The 16,782-nt window shown below is 36.0% G+C and overlaps 1 long non-coding RNA gene across 1 annotated transcript; it reads right to left on the bottom strand.

Moving 5' to 3' along the window:
* Nucleotides 1-7,951: 7,951 nt before the first annotated feature.
* LOC128293713 (uncharacterized) lies at nucleotides 7,952-16,052 on the bottom strand. The gene is made up of 3 exons (XR_008283890.1): nucleotides 15,896-16,052; nucleotides 14,938-14,979; nucleotides 7,952-8,173 (listed from the first exon to the last, which is right to left on the bottom strand). It is a non-coding gene; the product is annotated as an uncharacterized LOC128293713 (long non-coding RNA).
* Nucleotides 16,053-16,782: the final 730 nt, after the last annotated feature.

Here is a 16,782-nt window from a genome sequence, read left to right as displayed (position 1 = left end):
ATTGACACTATATTTAAGGAAACAGTTTGCCAACTACGATGTAACCCTGTTCTCTTTCATTCTCCTTTCTGGTTTTGACTCTTCCTCGCCCTCTGCCTTGTGCTAAGCTGTAAGCATCTTTCTTTAAGAAAAAAAAAATCTGGAATTGAGATGATTTTGTGGCTGCATAAGCCCTCTTTATAACTTAGTAGGATAAGATTCCGTAAATGGAACCATCTTCTTAGAGAAAGAAATAAGATATCAATGCTAAACCAAATGTTTAAGCGTTATCAGCAGGCCCTTTTGAGAATGGACTTCTTTTTTTGTCAATTTCAATCAGAATCCGACACGTCACTAGTTATCTGTAATTTTAATATTTAAAAGAGTATAACAAAGTTAAAATATGACTTTACTCCTTTAAAGTGTTTTTTACCCTTTTCTTCAACCTTATATCTCCCTCTCCCTCACGATAGAAGTTGTAAAATATAGGCCTTTTATTTTTCTGTCTAACCTCTCAGCCTTAGAAAGTGCCTTAAGGCGATTGAAATTTTAGACTTTGGAGGCAGTGGAGGTTGTATTGAAAAGGCAAAGTATATCCTAAAGAATGGTGGCGCTCTACAGAAGTTGACAATACATACACCATCATACATATCTGAAGAAATAAAATTGAATATATACCAAGTGTTGTTGGCTTCACCAAGGAAACCAAAGTAATGTTTTATCTTGGTTATTTGATATAATCTTGTATTGTCGCTATATTTGTCTTGCTCTTATGAATGGCTCTTTTGCTTCTGATTTCCAATATTTTAATGACACTGAGATTGGAACCTGTTAACTGAAATTGGTCCTTATCAGACGGAATGAACATATTTTTCTCAGCTTGAACAGTAGAGTAATTTCTTTGCTTTGAAAGATGAATTAATTTTCATGAAGCTGCAATTTACAGCTTCTATGGTGAGGGAGAGGGAGATATAAGGTTGAAGAAAGGGATAAAGGAGTAAAATCATATTTTCTCCTTTTTTTTTACTTTTTAAAATTATAATCCTAGTTTGTTTTAAATAAGTAAATATTAAAATTACAGCTTGCTGGCTTTTTTATAAAAATAACCTTCAAAAATTAATTAATTACTTAAATAACTTATTTTTTAATAAAATACGAAAATAACTTAAAATCTACTGTAAAAATTGGTAGAAATTTAAAGTTAATAAAGCGTCACCAACATACCATGTCAGCAATTTATATTAAAAAATTAATTTTTTTGTAAAGTCATATAAAATAACATCATTTGTATAAATATTAAAGTAATACTATGATTTTTAAAAGTATGAGGGTTTAAACAATTTTACCTTTTTCTATTGGAGACAAATAAATTAGGGCCACCAATTCTAAGATATTATAGCCTATCTCTTACTATTGAAACAGGTAAAGGTTATTATTATTTTTCTTTCACGTTTGATTTGGCCTTTTTCATTTCTTTTTCTTTTTAAGTTTTTATTTATTTACTTTTTAAGTTTTTATTTATTTTATTTATTTATTTTATATAAAATTTTAAATGTATATTTGAAATATTTTATAATATTAATTTTTAAAATTTTAAATATATTTTTAAAATTATTTTTTAAAATTAAATATTATTTTTAAATTTTAAATATATATTTTAATAAATAAAACATTTAAATATTTTAAAGATATGACATTTTAAATTTATTATTTTTTTATAATATTTTAAATGTATATCTTAAATATATTTTAATTTGTTTTATAATTTTTAAATATTTTTAAATATATTATTTTTAAAAATATGAACTTTCAAATTTATTTTATAATATTTTAAATGCATATTTTAATATTTTTAATTTTAAATATAATTTTTATAAATTATTAATTTTTAAATTATTTTAAAAGATATTCAAATATTTTTAAATTATATTTAAATTTTTAAAAATTAATATTTTATTTCGCCACTTTATTACAAGTGTAATTTTTTAATGTTTTTAATATAAATATTTAATATTTAATATTTTATTTTGGTGGAGCCATTCTTTATGGCTCCACCTCTTGGTTTTCTAGCATATATAGAATGGTGAAATTGTTATGTTTAGTAGGAGAGTTCAAAAATTCTGTTGAAGATGAATAATAATGTGTTTTTTAGTGTAAAAATAAAAAGGAAGATTAGTGCAAAAATAGCTATCCATTGTAGAAAGGCAATGTTCCAATTATTTTACAAGTTTCCAATCTCGACAGATTCGTTCAGATTTTGTGAAATGCAACTGGTAGATGTTGATGACTTGGGCACTATGATGGAAATATGGTGGCCGACTGGTAGTGAGATGTAACACCCCACACCCGTACCCCACGCCAGGATGGAATACGAGGTGTTACCCAACTTGAACGCACATATTCACACATTTCCGAATCACCAAAATCTGGTCAAATTTAAAACTTTTCCATTTTAAAACAAAAACTCCATAATAAAGGCCTACTAGGCTCTAAACATTCATTTTAAACCATTCAAGAATTATTCGAGTCTTACCGCGAACCCTGAAAAATGTTACTAGCCATAGGGCACACGCTTGTGTGGGAAGGGCAACACACCCGTGTAACCAATTCAACATGGTCGTGCTGTTGGCCCGTGTGGTTCACACGGCCTAAGCAATACAGAGACACACCCATGTCCCTATCCGTGTGGAATTAATTCTAAATTCGCACCTACAGGGGTTTTCACACGGCCTGGCACACGCCCGTGTCCCTGGCCCGTGTCCTTCACACGACCATGACATGCCCGTGTCCCAACCCGTGTGCAAAAACCTGGACATTCTGTTTCTGACATCAGTAATCCTTAAGGGTCATACGGCCAAGGCACACGCCCGCATGCTAGGCCGTGCCCTTCTCACAGCTGAGACGCAAGGCCGTGTCTCTGCCCGTGTTTTTACTATCATGCATACTGACTTACAAAACTTACGTACAGGGGACGCACGGCCGAACAACACCCTTATGGGGCTGGCCGTGTGTCACACACAGCCTAGACACACGCCCGTGTGGACAAAATAAGGCTATTTACTAAGCCTCTTTGCCACCCTTACCTACATAACCTGCACAAAATCACTCTATACCAAGACATAGGCACATCACATAGCCAAAATAGTCACAATGGACAACATTTCATTTGTATAATTTACTCATCCATGAAAATATCATCTTCTATTTATAAATTAAAGTGAGTATTGACCGTTATCCATGGCCTTATACAAAATAAAGGGATTTATCCTAAGCCAACACATTTAGCTAATTTTTTAATGACACAAAATATTAAAGTCTAAGCCCTATACATGCCATACTTAAAAAAAAATAATCTTACTTTACCGAATGCTTCTAATGATAGCATGATCGTAGCCCCCGACGTTCGATGGTCCTTGAGCTATTTAGGGGACACTATAAGAAAATGGAAAAGAGAGGGAGTAAGCATAAAGCTTAGTAAGTTGCATGCAATAAATATAACAACAACTTTATCATTCATCATCATGCTCATAGTACTAAAGTAAGCATAAACACAAGTTACTCATCAATAACTAATGCAATTCACATAGCATATATATATATATTGAGCTCACGTCTCATACACTTCAAATAGGTACCTGTACCATTCACAACCTGGTTATGTTGTTATTATTTAACTAAAATTGTAACTCTCACCGTTGAACCATTTGGTATGCTATCAGATATTCATTAAGCCTCAAACATAAGGTATAATGCCGATGCCATGTCTCAGATATGGTCTTACACTGGCTCATCCATTAAGTCGATGCCAAGTCCAAGACATGGTCTTACACTGACTATCAAGATCAAGGTCGAAGACATGTCCCAGACATGGTCTTACACTAGTTCTCATCTCTCCGTGCCGATGCCATGTCCTAGACATGGTCTTACACTGACACATCTCGTAGTCGATGCATGTCCCCAACATGTCTTACGTTGGCTTACTTCACGAGGCCGATGCATGTCCCAGACATGTATTACACTAGCTCTTGTTTCAATGCCAATGCCACGTCCTATACATGGTCTTACAATGGCTCTCATAATGTGGCTGATGCATGTCCCAGACATGTCTTACACTAGCACACAAATGACCCAAATATTATGGCGTGAATATCCGATTTGTTCCTAAGGTTCTTACGGGAGTTCTACTATCTCCAAATTCACCATTCATAATCATTTACACAAACAAGCAACTTATGCTAAATCAATTCAAACATATATAATGACAATGTAGTTGTATTATTTACATACAACTTACCTTGGTTATAAAATATGGTGTCAAGTCAGTCTAATCAATTTGCTTGGCTTTCCCCCGGACTAAGTTCAGAGTTTGAATTTCTTGATCAATAATAACAGAAATTCACAAATTTAATCACTTTATCAATCTAGGCACTCAATAATCTATACTTGGGCAAAATGACTATTTTACCCCTAGACTTTTGCAAAATGAACATTTTACCCCTAGGTTCAAAAATCGATTTTTATCGAATTTTCTCCTATCAAAAGCCTGGCCTAACCCTTAATACTCTTATAAAAATCCAAAATTTCCACTGTCTCACCCATTTATCAACAAATTTCCAACTTATGCCAAATAGTCCCTATTAGGGTTTTCATGAGGAAACCCTTCACAAAAGTTGTTCATTACACATCTAATACTCATATTCGTCCCTAAAATTTTAGAAAACTACACATATGATTTCAAATAAAAACCCTAAACTCTCTACCATTTTGCAAAATAGTCCCCTTAATAGAAAGCTTATCTTCAAGGGGTCCAAAAATGTATAAATCATTAACAAAAAGTATGTAAATCACTAACTTGCAAGAGGAACAAGTTGCTGAAATTTTTGAAGCTGAAAACCCTTAAAAATAGCTGAAAAATTTGTGGTAGTGAAGAAGATGAGAATGTGATATCATCTTTTTCTTATTTTATTTCTATTTTAGTCAATTTTGCCACCAAACCTACCAAACTTGGACGTTTTGACCAAATTGCTTCCTATGGCCAGCCATGCACTATCTTAGGGTCTAATTGTCTTTTAAAGACCTCCAATTTAGGTTCTCTAGCTATTTGGCACCTTTAGCTATTAAAATAGGACTTTTGCACTTTATGCTATTTAGTTCTCTTTCTAAATTAAGCCCTCAAACGCTAAAATTACTACACCAAATTTTTCATACACCCTCATAATCATGCTATAATCCCAAAACAATTAATAAAGTAATTTTCCCGACTTCATATTTGTGGTCCCGAAACCACTGCTCAGACTAGGCCTAAAATCGGGTTGTTACAATTCTCCCCCCTTAGGGATTTTCGTCCCCGAAAATCTTATCGGTGGATAAGTTCGGGTATTGATCTCTCATAGTCTCCTCGGGTTCCTATGTGGCTTCCTTGATTTCATGTTTATTCCATAAAACTTTCACTAGTGCTATACTCTTATTCCTTAATTACTTGACTTCTCGAGCGAAAATCTTGACCGACTCTTCGCCATAAGTCATGTCCGGATGAATCTCAACCTCTGTTGGTGCAATCACATGCGAAGGGTCTGATCTATATCGGCATAGCATGGACACATGAAACACGTCGTGAATCTTTTCCAATTCTGGTGGCAAAGCCAATCGATAGACAACATGCCCTACTCTCTCGGTAATCTCATAAGGTCCTATGAAATCTGGACTCAACTTGCCTCTTCTACCAAATCTGAGAACTTTCCTCCACAGGGATACTTTCAAAAACACTCGATCACAGACTTGAAATTCGATCTCTTTATGTTTTAAATTAGCATAGAATTTCTGTCTATCCGAGGCGGCCTTCAAAAAATCGCGAATCACTTTAACCTTCTTTTCAGTCTCCTTGACTAAATCGACCCCGTGAATCTGACTCTCTTTGAGTTCGGTCCAATATATGGGCGTTCGATACTTTCACCAATATAAAGCCTCATAAGGTGCCATCTTTAAACTTAACTGATAACTATTGTTGTAGGTGAATTCAACCAATGGTAAGTACCTTTCCTAACTACCTTGAAACTCGAGGACATAGCACCGCAACATGTCTTCTAAAATCTGAATCACTCTTTCCGACTGGCCGTCGGTTTGCTGGTGAAATGCCGTGCTAAAACTCAACTTTGTACCCAAAGTGTGATATCCCGAATTAGGGCCTAATCGGAATAGGAATAGTGGTTTTGGGACCACAAATACGAGATATAAATAATTATTCTATGATTATTTTGAGGTCTATGATATGATTTCATGATTGTGTGAAAATTTCGTGAAGAAATTCTATGCATAAAGTGCTTAATTTGAAGTTAGGGACTAAATTGAATAAGTTACAAAACTTGCATTCTAGAAGTTTCTAGTATGAAATTGCTTTGAAATATTAATTAGGAGGTCTTAAATAGAAATTTTACCAATTTCTAAGTTTATGGACAAAAATTGGACATGGATGGAATTTTTGAAAGTTTAGTAAGGAAGGGCATTTTGGTCATTTGAATATTAAATGAAATAAAATGGGAAAAATAACACAAAAATGATCATCTTCTCCATAAGTTTCTGCCAAATTTTTCTCTCCACCATAGCTAGGGTTTCAACACTTTTAAGTCTTGATTGTAAGTGATTTCTATGCCCGTTTTTAATGTTCTTTACATTTTTGAAATCCTCGTAGCTCGGTTTAACTATTTCTACCAATATTTTGAGCTAGGGTTTATATTTAAAATTTTACCCATGGATGATATGTATGAATTTTGATGTTTTATGGTAGAATATGAAGTTTGAGATTGTGTTAAACAACTTTTGCTAAGTGATTTTACGTAAAAACGACTAAAATGACATAATCGGTAAAAATACCTAATGTTCATAAGTACATGTTAGAGTGAGAATTGGATGTTGCTATAGAATGGAAAAATGATCAGCATATCATAAAACATAAGAAAATAGGATGAAGTTTAATTTACAAGATTTGGGGCAAAAGTGTAACTATGTAAAAGTTTAGGGGCAAAATTATAATTTTTTTAAAATATGATTTTGGGTTGATTTGAATAATATGAGTCCTAATTAGGCTATATTTGAAATGATAGAGCAAGGAAAATCGAAATTTGAGCTAAAACCGACAAAATACCAAGTTGTGGACAAAATGGTAAAAATGACTGTTTTCGCGTACGAGGTAAGTTCATATGTAAATATTGTAATATAACCGTTATTTTAAATCATTTAATGCTATTTATACGATATTATGATTGTTATCACGCAATTCTATGCTTTGTGGTCATTGTTGGACAATATGCAAAAATTTTATGAATTATGTGAAAACTGTGAAAGACTACTGAAGTATCGTCATTGGTATTCCAAGGAGAATGGTAAAGGATTATGAACGAGAAAAGTCCCGTTGAACCTTAGGAATAGGTTAGGATATTTGGGCATCCGAACTCGTTGAGTTGAGTCCGAGTTCACTTATGGATCCGAATGTCTGAACTCGTTGAGTTGAGTCCGAGTTCGTGAAATGTAACTAGGCATCCGAACTCGGTGAGTTGAGTCCGAGTTCACTTAAGGATGCTGTAGCACCCCAAACTCGGCCCAGAAGCTATGGTCGGATCCGGCATGCCACATAAAAAACGTTAAAAAAAAAATTTCCATTCTAAGTCCAGAAAATCGTACTTGATGTTCAAAATATTAATTCATTAAGGGTTAAAGTGAATGGAAGTCATGCACCGGTAGGAAACCTAAAAGAGGTGGTGAGTCCATCGGATTTGCTTAAGTACCAAGCTCCTTCGGATCCAATCCTAGACATGCATCTTGTCATTGCCACACCTTAACGTCATGGATATTTCTAGAAACCGATTTGATTAAGTCATTTTAGGAAAAGTGATTAATTTTGGAAAATACTTTCGTTCGGAAGCTTTGCTTGTTGTCGTGTTATTTTGAAATCAACTGTTGTTTTTGAAAACGCGCCTAAAGCTATCCAATTTCAACAGTTAAAATAAGTATTACCTATCTTAGTAATACATATTAAAAACCATCAAAAATAAATAAGCGGCCTTATTACATTTAAAAACCCAAAACTTCAAATGTAAATAAAAGGATGTCCAGTTCACCAAAGGAAAATCAAACTTTCAGAACGGGTGGCCACTCCGAATTCCCTCACAGCTCCAAGCCCACTATGGTTGGGGATTACCTGCGTGGATGAAAATAAAAGGGGTGAGTTTGGGGAAACTCAGTGTGTAAATTAACCCAACCATAGCCTATATCAGCTCAAACCATAGAAATAGAATAAGTTGGCCTTAGCCCAGAATAGAATTCAGAATAAAGCCCATAGGCCCATAACAGAATAGAACAGATATTACATGTTTATGCAGAAACCCAACCATATCCAACCGTATACACCCCCGTACCAACCTTACACCCTGTGTGGAGACAACTCGACCCACCCAACCGCTACACACCATAGAATTTGCAGCATGGTGCGCGAGCAGAATAATGTGACAGAGTCACGGAATCTGAATAATCGTGGCGAGCCACCGGAAACAGAATATATATAGCGAGCCACCAGATCAGATATTTGTGGCATAGCCACCAGAACGCTTCCTCCATAATAAAACCCATGTCCCCATGCAACATATATATAATCATGGCATACATCATACGTAATCGGATCGTCATGCTTTTCAACAAAATTAACCTAGGGGTATAACGGTAATTTTGCACCTAGGGTATAACAATAATTTTCCATACATAGGGATATTATAGTAATTTAGCTACTTTTAGGGTTTTCATGCATATCCTAACTATTTACATACTATCGAACACTTACAAGAGCATACTTACAAATTGGGCAGTTGGCCCATGAACCCGATCTTTGGCCCATTAAGCCCAAATTATCAAAATGTACGAAATTGCGTGTACTACGCTTTATTACTTTAGATTACCAAATATACAAACCCAGCTATCTTACGAGCATTCACACTTTCAAAATTCCCAAAATACCGACTTTTCGACATTTCGACTTTTCGCTTTTGCCAATCTAGTCTATGAGAGGTGTCGTTACACACACATTTGCTGACGATATCTTGACGAGATCCACACACGAACCACCTACAATTGGATTACTAACACGTTAATCTAACTATTCAAATACAAACTACGTATTAACCCCTTACAATATTCGGCCAACCACACCTACAGATCATAGTAAGCTTATAAGAAATCAATAAGTAACTCATTAACAAATTTTTGTCAATGTTTACTACATAATCATAATTGCACTGCAAGCTATCTTCCTGAGCAACAATCACTAAATTATTTATAATTGGAGCTACGAAACTCCAAATCAAGTTCCGTTAATTTTCCCTGAAAATAGACTCATATATCTTTTATCCATAAAATTTTTAGAATTTTTGGTATGGCCAATCAATACCAGATTTTTCTTAAAGTTTCCCATGTTTCACTGTTTGACTAATCTGACCACTCTTCATTATGAATCAAATTTCTCATTGTACAAAATTCAAAATATGTTCTCGTTTATTCCATTTGAAACTAGACTCATTAAGCTTTAATTACATAATTTATGCAGGTTCTAACTCATCTCCCACAATTTATGGTGATTTTCCAAAGTCACGTTACTGCTGCTGTCCCAAGCAGATTTATTACCAAATCACTCTTTCACACCTAACTTGCATGCTTGTTATTTAAACATGTATATCACCAATCAATCATCACATATCTATGATTTTACTTAAGTATAATATCCATTTCATCATTTTAAAGCACAACATGTTAGCCGATTTTTCCCTTTAGCATCTAAGGCACATGCATGCTCATTTGTTTGGCTCAACTTCACCTATCTTCCATTTTTCATCAAAAGAACATGAAACAACAACCATTTCCTTCATTTTAATTCATGACTAAATGCTCACAACACAACTAAAAATCAAAATATACTTCAAGAGTTAAGGTAGAATCAAGAAGAACTCATGAATCTCAAAATAGAAGCAAGGTACCAAGAACTTACCTTCAATTTTCCTCCTCCTAATGACCGAATACTCAAGAGCTTTCTCCTCTCCTTTCTCTTCTCTAACTTTCAGCTATGATGAACAAAGATGGACAAAACTTTGTTCTTTTCACCCCTTTTTCTTTTAATAAAACTTCATATTTCATCCATTTATTTCTTTAATACAAAAGACATGAAATTCTTATCATGAAACACTTACCTAAGCCATTATCATGGAACATTTACCTAACCCATTATCATGGAACATTTACCTAACCTATTATCATGGAACATTTACCTAACCTATTATCATGGAACATTTACCTAACCTATTATCATGGAACATTTACCTAACCTATTATCATGAAACATTTACCTAACCTATTATCATGAAACATTTACCTAACCTATTATCAATTTGTATCAATTTGTACCATAAATTATGGATATCAAGTGTACATTTTGTCTACAACAACATGATGGCTGGCCACTTCATGTAAAATGGGAGGTTTGTCATACAAATCCTCCTATTTTGCACTCCTATTTATTTGGCCACTTCAATTTAGCCTATAGCATTTTCAAACATTTTCACATAGGTTCTATTTCATGATTTCACCCCCTTTTTGTTATGGAACAAAAATTAACTAAAATTGACGGGTTCTATCTTAAGCTTGGGCTTTCTAGAGGCCCACTAACATAATTAAACCTATGCCAACATTCACATGATTCCCGAAAATTGGGGCGTTACAACTCTACCCTCCTTAAAGAAATTTCGTCCTCGAAATTTACCTAATCCAAACAGATGAGGGTATTGCTGTTGCATCGTCTCTTCTGGCTCCCAAACTCAAAAGTTTCCCCTTCCTTAACTTGTTGAAAACGAGCGACCAAAGACTCATCGTTCAACTGTTTTTCCTTAATCTGATTCAACCAGGTTGGCCTCACTTGCAACTCAGCCAACAGACTTCTATTATCATACAGACTCAGACGAGCAAACATTGCTCTCGAGATCGAATCTGACTCTACAACTTAGAGCATCGGCTACCACATTAGCCTTGCTTAGGTGATACTCGATCGAACAGTCATAATCCTTAAGCAATTCAATCCATCTCCTTTGCCTAAGGTTCAGCTCCTTCTGAGTCAACAAATACTTAAGACTCTTATGGTCAGTGTATATAATACACCTTTCTCCATACAAGTAATGTCTCCAAATCTTAAGTGCAAATATCACTACTGCCAACTCTAAATCATGAGTCAAATAGTTTCCCTCATGAGGCTTAAGCTATCGTGATGCATATGCAACCACCTTACCCTCTTGCATTAACACGTAGCCCAAACCCACGTGTGATGCGTCACTGTACACAGTAAAATCATTCCCAGACTCCGGCTGAATTAACACAAGTGCTTCAGTCAGAGCTTTCTTCAACTTCTCAAAAGCTTCCTGCTATTTCTTAGTCCATACAAACGGTACTACTTTCCTTATGTGTTTTGTCAAAGGTGCTGCCATCACAGAAAAACCTTCCATAAACCTTCTGTAGTATCTTGCCAGTCCTAGAAAACTCCGTATTTCTGACACTGACCTAGGCGGCTTCCACTCCAAAATCACTTCAATTTTCCGAAGGTCCACCTTAATCCCTTCAGCAGAGACCACATGTCCTAAGAAGGTTACCTCCCTCAACCAAAATTCACACTTGCTGAACTTCGCAAAGAGTTCTTTCTCCCTTAATACTTACAGCACTATACAGAGATGCTCATCATGTTTCGTTTCGTTTGAGAATATACCGAGATATCGTCAATAAAGACGACTACTGGCCGATCCAAAAATGGTTGGAACACACGATTCATCAGATCCATAAACGCTGCAGGAGCGTTCGTTAGTCCAAATGGCATAACCAAAAACTCGTAATGACCATACCGAGTCCTGAATGTCGTCTTTTAGATATCTGCCTCCTTGACCCTTAACTGATGATATCCAGATCGAAGGTCAATCTTGGAAAATACAGAAGCTCCTCTAAGCTGGTCGAATAGATCGTCAATCCTTGGCAGTGGATACTTATTCTTAATTATCAGTTTGTTCAATGGCGATAATCAATGCACATCCGCATTGTACCATCCTTCTACTTTACGGAATAGCACCGGTGCTCCCCATGAAGACACGCTTGGCCTAATAAAGCCCCTATCCAACAACTCTTGAATTTGAGCATTTAACTCTACTAACTCCTTCGGTGCCATCCTATACGGTGCGATGGACATGGGTGCCGTTCCAGGCAACAAATCTATTCCAAACTTAACTTCTCGATTCGGAGGCAATCTTGGAAGCTCCTCCGGAAAAACATCTTGGAACTCCTTTACGGTCCTAACCTTATCCACTGTCAGTCCCTCCTCTTCCGACTGACTTACAAATACCAATTAGGCCTCACAACCTTTCTGAATCCACTTTTCGGCTCTTAATGCCGACACCACATTGGACAAATAATCCTTTCACTCACCTATCACTATAACCTCCTCATCCTTTGTGGTCCTTAACACCATTCGTTTAGCAGCACAATCCAGAGTCGCCTTATGCTTAACAAGCCAGTCCATTCCCAAAATGAGATCAAACTCTCGGAACGGTAACTCCATCAGCGCTCTAGGGAAAATCCTACCTTGAGTTTCTAAGGGTGCATCCCTATACAGTTTGTCTATCCTAACCAAGTGACCCAAAGGACTTAGTACAGATACCCCACTCACAATCTCCTCAGAGCAGTTCAAGTCGTCTATAATCCGTTCTGTAGCCTCCAACCAATATTCCGCCACATTCGGGGCTATACCAGACACGCCCTTAAAGATCTCCGCTCCGTTAGCCCGAAGTCGTTCAAAAATAGATCCTCGAATTTCGTTGTCTGAACTTACTCCGGCAACCCTTTCCAGAACACGAAGCATTGCCTGTGACAGGGAATCATCCTCGGCACCGCGGTCATGAGACTCTACCTTTGTTGCCGGTGGTACTGGTGCATCTGCCACCGGCATATGTCCCGAAGACGAAGATACCACTCGAGCCCTTCCTCGGCCACGTCCACGGCCTCTTCCACGAGTAGCTCTTGTACTCATATCGTATTATCTTGATTACGAATTTTTATGCATCAATTAATATTCCGGTGTTTATTACGGATGTTTTATGAATCGAATAAAGAGTTCGAGTTTGTTTTCGCAGAATCGAAGACTAGCTACGCTTTGATCTCTTATCGATTTTCCTATGGTTTCAGATCATCCTATCTAGAGTATCTTAATAGGGTTTCAGTATAGATAGATAATTCAGGAAAATATTCAGAAAATTTCAGAGTAATACTTACGTGCTTGGTAGGAGATTGAATGCCACTTTCTAAAGATCTAAATTTTGAAAATCGAGTTTTTCGCATTCTTTATAAAATTTTCGCTTTCGAAAATTTTTGTTTTTGTAAACCCATTCCACAACCGAGTTGTTGCAACCTAGGCTCTGATACCACTAAATGTAACACCTCAAACCCGGCCCAGAAGCTATGGCCGGATCCGGCATGCCACATAAAAAACGTTAAAAAAAAAATTTCCATTCTAAGTCCAGAAAATCGTACTTGATGTTCAAAAGATTAATTCATTAAGGGTTAAAGTGAATGGAAGTCATGCACCGGTAGGAAATTGGAAGAGGTGGTGAATCCATCGGACCGCTAAGTACCAAGCTCCTTCGGATCCAATCCTAGACATGCATCTTGCCATTGCCACACCTTAACATCATGGATATTTCTAGGAAACCGATTTGATTAAGTCATTTTAGGAAAAGTGATTAATTTTGGAAAATACTTTCATTGCGGAAGCTTTGCTTGTTGTTGTGTTATTTTGAAATCAACTGTTGTTTTTGAAAACGCACCTAAAGCTATCCAATTTCAACAGTTAAAATAAGTATTACCTATCTTAGTAATACATATTAAAACCATCAAAAATAAATAAGCGGCCTTATTACATTTAAAACCCAAAACTTCAAACGTAAATAAAAGAATGTCCAGTTCACGGAAGAAAATCAAACTTTTAGAGCGGGTGGCCACTCAAATTCCCTCACGACTCCAAGCCCACCATGGTTGGGGATTACTGCGTGGATGAAAATAAAAGGGGTGAGTTTGGGGAAACTCGGTGTAAATTAACCCAACCATAGCCTATATCACTCAAGCCACGAAATAGAATAAGTTGGCCTTAGCCCGAGCAATTGAGAATAAAGCCCATAGGCCCATAATGAACGTAACAGATATTACATGTTTATGCGAAACCCAACCATATCCAACCGTATACACCCCTGTACCAACCTTACACCTGGGGAGACAACTCGACCCACACAACCGCTACACACCACAAAATTTGCGGTATGGTCGCCGAGCAGATAATATGGCGAGTCACGGATCTGATAATCGTGGCGAGCCACCGAATCAGATATATGTGGCGAGCCACCGATCGATATTTGTAGCATAGCCACGAACGCTTCCTCCATAATATAACCCATGTCCCCATGCAATGATATATAATCATGGCATACATCATACGATCGATCGTCATGCTTTTCACCAAAATTAACCCTAGGGGTATAACGGTAATTTTGCACCTAGGGGTATAACAGTAATTTTCCATACATAGGGGTATTATAGTAATTTAGCTACTTTTAGGGTTTTCATGCATATCCTAACTATTTACGTACTATCGAACACTTATCACAAGATACTTACGAATTGGGCTGTTGGCCCATGAACCCGATCTTTGGCCCATTAAGCCCAAATTATCAAAATGTACGAAATTGCGCGTACTGCAGTTTATTACTTTAGATTACCAAATATACAAACCCAGCTATCTTACGAGCATTCGCACACTCGCAAATTCCCAAAATACTGACTTTTCGACATTTCGGCTTTTCAGCTTTTGCGAATCTAGTCTATGAGAGGGTGTCAGTTACACACCTGTTTGCGACAATATGCTGACGAGATCCACACACGAACCACCTACAATTGGATTACTAACACGTTAATCTAACTATTCAAATACAAACTACGTATTAACCCCTTACAATATTCGACCAACCACACCTACAGATTATAGTAAGCTTATAAGAAATCAATAAGTAACTCATTAACAAATTTTTGTCAATGTTTACTACATAATCATAATTGCACTGCAAGCTATCTTCCTGAGCAACAGTCACTAAATTATTTATAATTGGAGCTACGAAACTCCAAATCAAGTTCCGTTAATTTTCCCTAAAAATAGACTCATATATCTTTTATCCATAAAATTTTCAGAATTTTTGGTATGGCGAATCAATACCAGATTTTTCTTAAAGTTTCCCATGTTTCACTGTTTGACTAATTTGACCACTCTTCATTACGAATCAAATTTCTCATTGTACAGAATTCAAAATATGTTCTCGTTTATTCCATTTGAAACTAGACTCATTAAGCTTTAATTACATAATTTATGCAGGTTCTAACTCATCTCCCACAATTTATGGTGATTTTCCAAAGTCACGTTACTACTGCTATCCCAAGCAGATTTATTACCAAATCACTCTTTCACACCTAACTTGCATGCTTGTTATTTAAACATGTATATCACCAATCAATCATCACATATCTATGATTTTACTTAAGTATAATCTCCATTTCATCATTTTAAAGCGCAACATGTTAGCCGATTTTTCCCTTTAGCATCTAAGGCACATGCATGCTCATTTGTTTGGCTCAACTTCACCTATCTTCCATTTTTCATCAAAAGAACATGAAACAACAACCATTTCCTTCATTTTAATTCATGACTAAATGCTCACAACACAACTAAAAATCAAAATATACTTCAAGAGTTAAGGTAGAATCAAGAAGAACTCATGAACCTCAAAATAGAAGCAAGGTACCAAGAACTTACCTTCAATTTTCCTCTTCCTAATGACCGAATACTCAAGAGCTTTCTCCTCTCCTTTCTCTTCTCTAACTTTCAGCTATGATGAACAAAGATGGACAAAACTTTGTTCTTTTCACCCCTTTTTCTTTTAATAAAACTTCATATTTCATCCATTTATTTCTTTAATACAAAAGAAATGAAATTCTTATCATGAAACACTTACCTAAGCTATTATCATGGAACATTTACCTAACCCATTATCATGGAACATTTACCTAACCTATTATCATGGAACATTTACCTAACCTATTATCATGGAACATTTACCTAACCTATTATCATGGAACATTTACCTAACCTATTATCATAAAACATTTACCTAACCTATTATCAATTTGTATCAATTTGTACCATAAATTATGGATATCAAGTGTACATTTTGTCTACAACAACATGATGGCTGGCCACTTCATGTAAAATGGGAGGTTTGTCATACAAATCCTCCTATTTTGCACTCCTATTTATTTGGCCACTTCAATTTAGCCTATAGCATTTTCAAACATTTTCACATAGGTTCTATTTCATGATTTCACCCCCTTTTTGTTATGGAACAAAAATTAACTAAAATTGACGGGTTCTATCTTAAGCTTGGGCTTTCTAGAGGCCCACTAACATAATTAAACCTATGCCAACATTCACATGATTCCCGAAAATTGAGGCGTTACAGATGCAAACGCCCGAGCTCGTTGGGTTGAGTCCGAGTTCGCTTATGGGCTGGTTACATGGTAGCTTGGCTACATATGTGGCACTTATGTGCAAACTTTCCATGTATCCGAGTTATATTCCGATGTGTTCAATGGGTAAAATTCAAGTGAATGGAAGAATACTCAAGATGCAAGTGATGTATTGGT

This window comes from Gossypium arboreum, chromosome 6, assembly GCF_025698485.1.
Source record: "Gossypium arboreum isolate Shixiya-1 chromosome 6, ASM2569848v2, whole genome shotgun sequence".
NCBI classification, from domain to species: domain Eukaryota; kingdom Viridiplantae; phylum Streptophyta; class Magnoliopsida; order Malvales; family Malvaceae; genus Gossypium; species Gossypium arboreum.
This window is presented reverse-complemented; position numbering and strand designations above follow the sequence as displayed.